A 10,092-nucleotide genomic window follows, 5' to 3' on the forward strand; every position below is an offset into this window, starting at 1 on the left:
ATGAGATGAACTCTGGACAGGAAGAGACAATGTAAATTCCTGACCAGGGCTCATTCCACATCTTTCTGATATGACCAATCATGCTAATGACATTTCTTTCAATCTTACAAAGACAACTTCAGAGCAGTACAGAAATTAGATGACTATCAACTGACTTCCTATTACTTCTTATCAATGACTTACTTTTCACTTAAACTACATTTGCATCTCTGATGGGAAGTAGACAAGAAAAGGATGCAGACACAAGTTCAAATTAGTTAATCATTTGCTAAAAACTGTGCTAAAGCTATGTCTGGGAGAAGTTAAAGACATTTTATGTTTTTAATTTAAATGTTGAGGAGCACCTGGGTGGCTCAGCTGGTTAAGCGTCTGACTCTTGATTTTGGCTCAGGTCATGATCTCACAGTTCCTGAGATCAAGCCCCACATCAGGCTTTGTGCTGGCAGTGCAGAGCCTACTTAGAATTCTCTCTCTGCCCCTCCCCTGGTCATGTGAGCTCTCTCTAAATAAAGAAACTTCAAAAAAATAAAATAAAATAAAATAATTTAAATGTTGAAATTAAATTCCATTATATACCCTAAATATTACAATCTCTGTGCTTTGGAGTTGAGACTCCCTGAATTCTATCACAACAAATTTTAAAACTCAAATTACTAACCAAGCAATTATAATTACAAATTCCCTATAATATTCCCTATACTGATCCAATAGGATGACCCTATATTGTTCCACCTAGAATGAGCTATTTATAAGAGAAAGTACAATAAGAACCATCTCTGAAATTCTTACAAAATATTTTTACAGGATTACAAAAAGCTTCAAGGCACTCTTTCAGAAAGAGCATACTATTCAAAAGGAAGAGACCAAAGCAGGCTAGAAAGAATAACAACAAAATACTTATTTTCCACAGAGTGTAATGGGAATGTATACAAGAAACAAGATGAGTGTTACCAATAGGTCTGTGCAAGATATCACTGTATAGGTAGGGTATACATTACCTACATGTATGAGGATGACAAGCCTTCATTTACTCATAATTCAACAAATCACAACTTCACAAGTGTTACTATTAAAACTTTGGGGATGCAGCAGTTCTCACCTATTCATTTAAACAGAGAAGAACTGAGGTCCGGAGAGCCTCAGTGACTTACCCAGTGTCACAAAGCAGAGGTGTGATTCAAACCCATGTCTTCTCTCACTTCTCCTTTCCTCTGAAGTATAGATCTAACAAGGCTTCGGGGGACTAAGTAACTGGCAGAAGAGTTCAGAGGAGGATATAAAAGAAATAAAAGGCATCCCTTACCTCTAAGAGCTGCAATCAATTATTAATTATAATTAACTCATATAATAATAATTACATACCAGTGTATAATTAACAGCCAAAATAAATGTCACAGACAAGTGACCTCTCAGGAGAAAGCTCAAAATCAAAGAATTATTTCTCTCCTCAACTAACCTTCCACCCATCGCTTCTAAAAGCTTAACTCTTCAAGGACATCAAGAATTTCTTCAGCTCCTTAATTCCTCCAATATCTCTGCAGGATTCTATAAAAGGTCCACCCCAGGGCTGCCACCACTATTCTAGAAACTCGCAGTTAATGTACTCGATTTCCCTATGTCTTAGACACTACCTTCTCTTTCCTCAGTGACCTTTTTCTTCCTTTACCTATATTTGATTGTATTCTAGGAATCACCTTAGGCTAAAACATCATGGGATAGCAGAATACATCTTAGATAAACAATTCAAGTTACAGCAGTGCTGAGAAAAGGATAAATTAGCTTCTCTTTGACTTCACTTTCCCTATCTATAAAACAAGAGCAATAACTGAAACTATTCTTTTTAAAGGGTTGTTTCGAAGACCAAGCAAGAATGTGTAAGAGTGCTTTATAAGCTGTAAAATGCTCTGGGCCAATTCAAGTCTTAAGCCCTTACGTTTTAAATTTATCTTGAACTCTCAGCCTGAGATCTCTGTATACTGCTTTGGCAGGTTTGTATTCCCCTGGGGCTCAGCTATCGCTCTTCTGCATAAAAGATACAAAGCAGAAAGAAGTCTTCTGTTCTGAATCTTGGTCCCTCACCTAGGAATTTCCTGACCTTCCCTGGATGTTCCTTACTTTTGTACAGTCCCAAAGATTCTCTCTCAGTCTTTTATTTACTTATTTATTGTGAATGGTCTGTAAAATTTATTGTGAATGGTCAAATAAAGGAAAACTTTTCAAATGAACCATCTTTGTATCCAACATCATAACCAAATTTTTCATATTCTAAAATGTTTTCTAAAATTTACACAAGAATACTTATTAGACATGTTCTGAATTTAAAAAATGTTTTAAGTTTTTCATTTACTTTTTAAAGTAATCTCTATACCCAACATGAGGCTTGAAATCAAGACCCCAAGATCTAGAGTCGCATGCTCTTCCAACCGAGCCAGCCAGGCGTCCCCTGAATAAAAAACTTTTAAACTAAGGAAAAAAGTCTGCTTTTCCTAAGTTACAAACAGAAAAATTCAACAGAAGATGATATAAAAACTCCATACTATGTAATACCAAATCATAGTGGATACAGGTTACTTATGTTAAGAAAGCAATTTTCAACAGCTCTTATTACAAAATACAGTACTAGTGTGTTCTGAAATTGTGAAGTACATCACAAGTAATATTACAAGTTTGTGAATAATTTACATCATTCAAAGAGTGGAATCAAGACTTTTTCTCTCATTCATTTGCTTGCTTATATAATTTCTTGAACAGAAAGAAATATGGTTACTGCTCTCCCAATTCATGTAATCCCTCTCATCCATGCTACAACCTAGATAACACATTTATAGACAGATGCACATAAATGCCACTCATGATGACAGGAAAAATGCTTAGACCCAATGTGATAAAGAAACCAATATTGTTAAAAAATGAAATTTGAATAAACACCACAGATTTTTTTTGTCTTCAAAATTTTAAGCAAGTCAGTTTCTTTTATATTACCTTTGCTAAGAGTAACAAAGCAACAAAATACATACTATGTAAAAAAATTAACTTGTGTTTTAAAAAGTATATAGTAATATAAAACAAGCTAGCAGCCAGAACACCTCTAAGTCTGTTGCATATACCAGGAAGATGCTTACTGCTTTCCTATCTTGATTTGAAACATCTTTATTTTAAGCTGTTAAATTCTGAAAACACTGCACATGTAGTACTTATCAATGAGTGCAGTCAAGCAAAAACCAGCTTCATTTTGTATTTTTAAAAAGCTGAGACTCACATCTGTGCCACGACCTAAATTTAAAATAGGAAATGAAAATTCAGTAGGAAAATAAGCTATGAGAAGGGAACTTTCTCCAAAACAAGAGCACTGAGGTTTAAAATGTTATTAACACAATAGAAACCCTATTACACATCTAAAAATTAGGTTTTAGTTTAGAAGCAAGATCTTAATTTTTCAAAGGAGTTGATTTTTTTACATTTATTTTTTAATTTTTTAAAATGAGAGCGTGAGCAGGAGCGGGGAAAGAGACAGAAGAGAGGAGAACAGAATATCTGAAACAGGCTCTGTGCTAACAGCAGCAAGCCTGATGCAGGGCTCAAACTCACAAACTGTTGAGATCACGACCTGAGCGGGTGTTGGATGCTCAACCAACTGAGCCAGCCAGGTGCCCCAGGACTTGATTTTTTTTTTAAACAATACACATTTATAGTTTCAAAATTCAAATACAAGAAGTTTTCTCTTTTTAAAAATAAAGTTAAAAGTACTTTTCTCCCCTCTGAGGTAATCTCTATTAAAAACTCTCATGTAAATTTTCTAGGCATCACAAATACATGTATACTGTATATACTTGTCAAATTACGATTAAAATCACTACATTTCAAATCATTAAAAAGTCTTAAACATAACTTAAAAAAAAGAATTAGACTGGTTGCTCTAATCATTCAGAGCTTAGGTTAACTTTTAAAGCCATGGTTCATCACAGTATCATTTATAATGGTGAAACTGGCAACTACACTCATGTCCAACATTAAATGAAAACTCCAAGTAATCAAGCTTATTCAAAATATCTTCTAAAATATAGCCAGTTAAGGGGTGCCTGGCTGGCTCAATCAGAAGAGTGAGCGGCTCTTGATCTTGGGATCTTGAGTTTGAGCCTCAGGTTGGGTGCAGAGATTACTAAAAAGAGAAAGAAAGATTTTAAAAAAATAAAAAAAAAAATGTAGCCAGTTAAAAATAAAAAAGTTTCTAGAAATCAAGAAAGTAGAAAGTTTCTAAGGCCATGGTAAAAAGCTCATTAAGTTAAAACAAAAACAAAAACAAAACCCCACAAAACTAAACTAAGATACAAGCTTATGTGGGTATTACATCTTATTTACACCAAAGATGAAGTTTATTTTTTATTTTAAAATTTTTTTTTAAGTTTATTTATTTATTTTGGGGGGAGGGTGGGGCAGAGAGAGAGTAGAGAGAGAATCCCAAGTAGGCTGTGCGCTGTCAGTACAGAGTGCAACACGGGGCTCGATCCTATGGATCTCAAGATCACGACCTGAGCTGAAATCAAGAGTCAGATGCTCAACCGACTGAGCCACCCAGACGTCCCCCAAAGATTCATTTTAAATAAATAAATAAAAGACTGGAAGAAAATGCCATGTACAGAGATAACTTCTGAATGAGAAGATTACAGATTTTGTTGTGTTGGGCTTCATATACTACCGTCTTGCAGCTTTTCATAACAAGCATCTCTTATGTTAAAAAAAAAAAAACAAAACACAGGGGCTATTAGAAACCCATCTTCAATTCATGAAAGGAGTTCTACTAGCATATTCTGACAGCTGTAAAAAGTAGGTTTACTTACTATAACTTCTATGATCATGGAAGATCAGTCGATACTGCTGCCATATAAAGTCCATGAGCTTTGGGTCAGGGGAAAATTGGGTTTGAATCCCAACAGTACCAGTGGCTTTACCCTGGGCAACTTACCTAACTAGTCAGAGCCTATTTCCCGCAGTGTAAATTAGGAATAACAGTATCTGACTTGGAGGACTGATGTGACAAGTACATGGGAAGTGTGTGAAGGAATTCAAGGGGCTGGCAAATATAGCCATAAAAGGTAAATGCCACTATTACTGATATTCAGGCAGGTAACCACAGTTTAATTTCAGACTCAACTAATTTTCAGCCCTTTTTCAAAATGGCTTTTAAAGTGCCCAAACTGCTCTTTATCCAAATGGAGGATCTGCTGATAGGTGCCCAACTACAGAAACAACCATTCATATGGTTAGTACTTATTATGTGGGCCAAAACACGAATATGCACATAAACACGTACCAAAAGAATACCTTTACTTATAAGCCTGTAGCATGTATCAGTTAATCATCTAAGAAGTTTTATGGTCATAAAAAGTCCTTATAGAAGCCAAAATATAACAAAGAACAGTTGGGAGTGCTTCACTTTCTGCAAAATCTTTATATTTCATATACCAATATATCACTATTTATTAATTTGGACAATTTAGGGTCTTGTATTGAGGTTTTGTTCTAAGTCCTATTAAATTATATGGGAAAAGATCACAAATAATTCCTTTTAGCAATGTACCATTTTTTACAAACACAGATTAAAGTTGTTATTTTTCTTCTTTTATTTATTACATCAACATGCCTACTGATTGTCTAACTGGTCCTCCCTGACCTCATGGGTCTTCCGATCAAATAGGCCAAATAGCCACAGACAATTAAATACAGAAAGTGAAGTGATGGGATCAGAAACATTGCTATTTACAGAAGCCTGAGGTGGGTGAGGACAGAGCTCTGGTAAAGGTCATGTGTGACCTGAGCCTCCAAAGATAAACACAGTTAGCTAAGCTTAAAGACTAGGAAGAAACTAAAGACAACCGGTATTTTTCTAGATTAAGTTCCCCCACCTCAAAAAAATCAACACACCAATCAAATTTAACATTTTTTTAGCTCATTTAGAAAGGGGTCTTGCAGTGAAAAATCTATTCAGTTTACAATGATCCAATGATAGTCCAAATAGTTAATCACTCACATCAATGGAGAAAATACAGAAAGAATTCAAATGACTACATAAGCAAACAGAAAGTGGTAGGTTTTTGGTGTGTGGAAGACAAGGTAATGCACAGGAAGGAGAAAACTTCAAATACTTAAAATTTACTTTAAGCCTGGTAGGCTCTCAATACAACAAAGCAAGAAGACCTAGGAGTCTTTACAGAGGTCCTCTCCCTCTGCAACTTTGCCTGTGCAACTTCAGCAAAAAGACCAACAAACCAATGGACTTCATTAAGGATTGGATTGGAAATGAGATAGAATACACTATCTTGCCCTTAACAAAAACATGGTCTATCAAAACCAAAGTACTGTGTACAATTCTAAACGCTAGTTCAGAGGCAGTAGGGTATAGTGATTAACAGATATGTTCAAGTCCAACTTTCTGCCACTTACCATGTCACAGTTCCTTCATGTGTAAAATGGAAGTAGGAATACCTACGTCAGAGTTGTTCTACATCTACAGTTAACTGAAAAACATGTAATTTTTTAGCATAGTACCTAACACGTAAGAGAGTTCCCCAAAATGGTAGCTATCATTATTACTACAAAGCAAGAAGTAATCTCCCAGAGAAAAGCCATTAAAATATTAAGAAACATTCTCAAACTTTGATATGCATTAAAATCACCTCAAGGGCTTGTTGAAAATGCAGATTCCTGGAACCCATTCCTCCCAGGGATTAATTCTACAGTTCTAAAGTAGAATGTAGCCATGCTCTGGCCCAAACATCAAGAATTACTGAAGTAAGAGAATCAAGGCACCATCCTATTTTAAAAAAAAAAAAAAAAAGACTCAAAACTAGGATTCTTCTATATAAAGGGCTTATCTAAAACTGACAGACAGTATGTTCTAGAGGAATACAGACATGTTCAGCAAGTTCATTCATTCAACTAACATTCATTAAGTACCTACTAGGCAGAGAATAGGAAAACATCCGCAGGATCCCAATTTTCAGTTTAACTTCTAGCATAGGAACCAGAATATTAAAAAAATAGGGAAATTCCAGATAGTGCAAAATGTTATGAATAAAATAAAAGAGAATGGAGAGATAACTGGGGAGAAATTTCCTCAAAGAAACATCTGAAACCTGAATGTCATGATGGAATCAGCCATAGCAAGATCTGGGAGAATACTGAAGCCACAGGGTACAGCAAGCTCAAATGCCCTAAGGCAGGAACAAGCCTAGCAAGTTCCCAGCTTGTCCTAGTGGGTCTAGAACACAGGAACAGACATGGCCAGGCCCTAGGGTACTAATCTAGGCAGAGCGATACAAGGTGAGTTAAGGGAAGGAGGCTGTTCCAGAACACGTCGTTTGTATTTTATTCTGAATGTGATGAAAGGCTCTCCAAAAACAAGGCAACATAATTTACACTTTAAAGGATCTCTGGGCTGTGGTAAGGGGAATTACCATAAAAAGCCAAAGTGGAGGCAGGGAGGTCAGGAGGTTACTACAGTAGGCCAGATATGGTGAAAGGTGACAAAGGTAGAGGCGGTAGCGATGGGTAGTAATGGCCAAATTTAGAATATAAACACTCCAATTAAGGTAAGTCAAAGAAAAAGAACTAAGTCACAAAATAAGTAGTAAGCATCTGGGACTAATTACCCAAGAGATACAGAATAAAAATAGACTTAAAGGTTCTAGGTAGTTCACAACTAACAGATGTAAATAGGTTATTAGTATACTTAGGATACTTCCTAGACAGTACTTATCTTTTGAAGCTGAGGTGAAGGGAACATTTCCTTCTCTTTTGGCACCACCAAAAAGGCACTGGGCTAAACGGGCATACATCCAAGACTCTTCAGTGTGATTCATAAAGTCAAATCTTTCAGGACCTCACTAACGGAGGCCTGGACAGCTGGTCAGCATTTGGAGCACAGTGTAGCTATGGAACAGAACTAAAGCTTTACCTGAATCAAATCACTAAATTAGCAAAACTCTTTTAAACTACCTGTTATCAACTTAGGCTATTTTGTGCCTGCTCTCCCAAGGGTTAAACAAGAAAACCACGGCTACACAATGCATATTAACTTCTTTGTACTATCATAAAAGTTTGGGAGGAAAGGTTTGGCAAATATACAGTGAATATACCCTAAAAGATAGGTTCCAAAAGTCCGTATCTATTAAAATATAAATTTTGTTACTCCAAAGTACTACTATGCGAAAAAGCAAGGTTACAGAAAAGCATATGCAGTTATGATACCATTTTTGAATAAAATGTCTAACTGCAAAAAAGAAGTCTGGAAGGATATAAACCACTAACATTTTGGTCATCTCTGGATGGCAGGATTATCAATGACTTATTTTCTTGTTTATTAATTGTAATAATTCTCCAATTATTACAAATTATTGCATATAAGCAAAAATATTCAGTTACAGGTTACATAAAAGGTAAAAAAAAAAAAAGAACTTCAAGAAAACAATTTCATTTTTCTAAATCAGCAGGATTCCAACTGTGGTATTAAGAAAAAAGATCTCAATTGCACATATAGGAGAAAGAAATTCGTTAAGAAGTGATCCATGTTATACCACCCAAGGTTACACCCTTCAAGGGAGTAGCCTAAATTCCTAAGTACTCTTTCTGGATTTCATAAGGGGCAATCAATTAGCACATACGTGTTTTCTCCTTTCTTGCCATTTACCAAAGAAACACCTCAATTAATCAGTTTTCTGGGGACCAAACAACAACAACAAAATCTTCTTTTTTTAAACACCAACTTAGGGCAAAAAGGAGGTTTGGTCCTCTTGTCTCTGTGCTGTCGAGGGGCGCAGAGGGTGGCAGGGTTTGAAGCAGCCTACACTAGAAGAATCTGCGTGGCCGGCCACCTGAAGTCAAAGAGAACACAAGCTTTCTGCAACCTCCACTGAATAGGGTCTAAAGACTCAAACACCTGAAAGGTCTTCCACCGTCCTTACACCTCAAGTTATCGTGCATGTAGAGCTGGCAACGGTTTATAACAATACCACACAAAAACTGGAAGGTCTCTTCAACAAACGCAGATATTACGTGCGTGAGGCTCATCTGGCTCTTCATGCAAAACCAAGACATTCTAATAAGGCCGAATCTTCGATTCGGCAAACTAGGACAAGTGAAAACATCCTATCGACTTTCTACAGCTAACAAACATCATCTTGGCTAAAATCCTAACACACACAGAAACAGCCACTTTGGAAAACTTTGGCTTTAAACGTCAACACTGGACTTCAGGTACTCCGGTAACCAGTTTATCGCACATTATCTATCTTTATAAAGGGTACTACCTCTTTACTGTCAGCTCCGGTTCTACTAACTGAACAGAAAAAAGGAATACTTTAAACTCCCACCACAATAAGAGCTAAAAAAGCTCCCGCTTTCTGGATGGCAGCTTTCCTGGCTCATCAATCACAACAAAGGACGCATCCTAATGACTTCATCAAACCTAGAGAAATAGAGGTAAATGACAGAGTGTAGGTTTCAGGGTTTGTGGGTTTTTCCTTTCAGCTACGATTCTCTTCTTTTTACTCCATTATACGCCTCCACCCGAGCTGACGGTCTTGCCCTAAAAATAAAACCACCCGTGGCTACCGTCCACTTTCCTGCCAAGCCCCGACTCTGGTTTCCTGCAGAGAGAGCCAAATTGCAGGTTCTCTGCCTCGCTCTTCGCCGGGGGGCGCGGACTCGGCAGCAGCGGGCTTCTCCCGGTGCAGTCACCAGCCCGGCCGAAGAACCACCAAGCCTGAGAAGCCAGCCCCGCTCTGCCGCAGCCGCCGCAGTTCCCCAGAGCCTGAGGAACCCCCAAGAAAAACAGGGTGACGGGAGGGTGGGCCGGCAAACGGCGGTGGTAGAGGGGGAGACACTCACCCGCCCAGACAACAACCGACGGGGCGGGGAGGATGGGGGCCGGGACCCAGGCTCGGCAGAAAAACCGCCTGAAGCTTCCGGAACGCTGCGGCTGCTCGGGACGCCGCGGCCGCTGCTGCTCCTGGCCGCTGACTTCCTCCCCTCCTCTGTTTTGATTCGACTGACCACGTCACTCTAAGCCACGAGACCCGGATCTGCCGGCTCCCG

The 10,092-nt window shown here is 37.8% G+C and overlaps 1 protein-coding gene across 4 annotated transcripts in view; it reads right to left on the reverse strand.

The window, feature by feature from the left end:
• Nucleotides 1-10,092, reverse strand: part of SMIM14 (small integral membrane protein 14) — an 82,437-nt gene that overhangs the window by 70,552 nt on the left and 1,793 nt on the right. Inside the window, exon 1 of one of the 4 annotated variants that reach the window (XM_049631984.1) lies at nt 9,886-9,974. The exons of 1 other annotated variant lie outside the window; for it this stretch is intronic. The gene's annotated coding sequence lies outside the window, so the exon portion shown is untranslated. Of the gene's footprint in view, nt 1-1,151; nt 6,833-9,885; nt 9,975-10,092 lie in introns of those variants that run through there. 2 more of the 4 variants (XM_049631987.1, XM_049631985.1) reach the window with 2 other exon arrangements.

Source organism: Panthera uncia, chromosome B1 (genome assembly GCF_023721935.1).
Source record: "Panthera uncia isolate 11264 chromosome B1, Puncia_PCG_1.0, whole genome shotgun sequence".
Classification (NCBI taxonomy): Eukaryota; Metazoa; Chordata; class Mammalia; order Carnivora; family Felidae; genus Panthera; species Panthera uncia.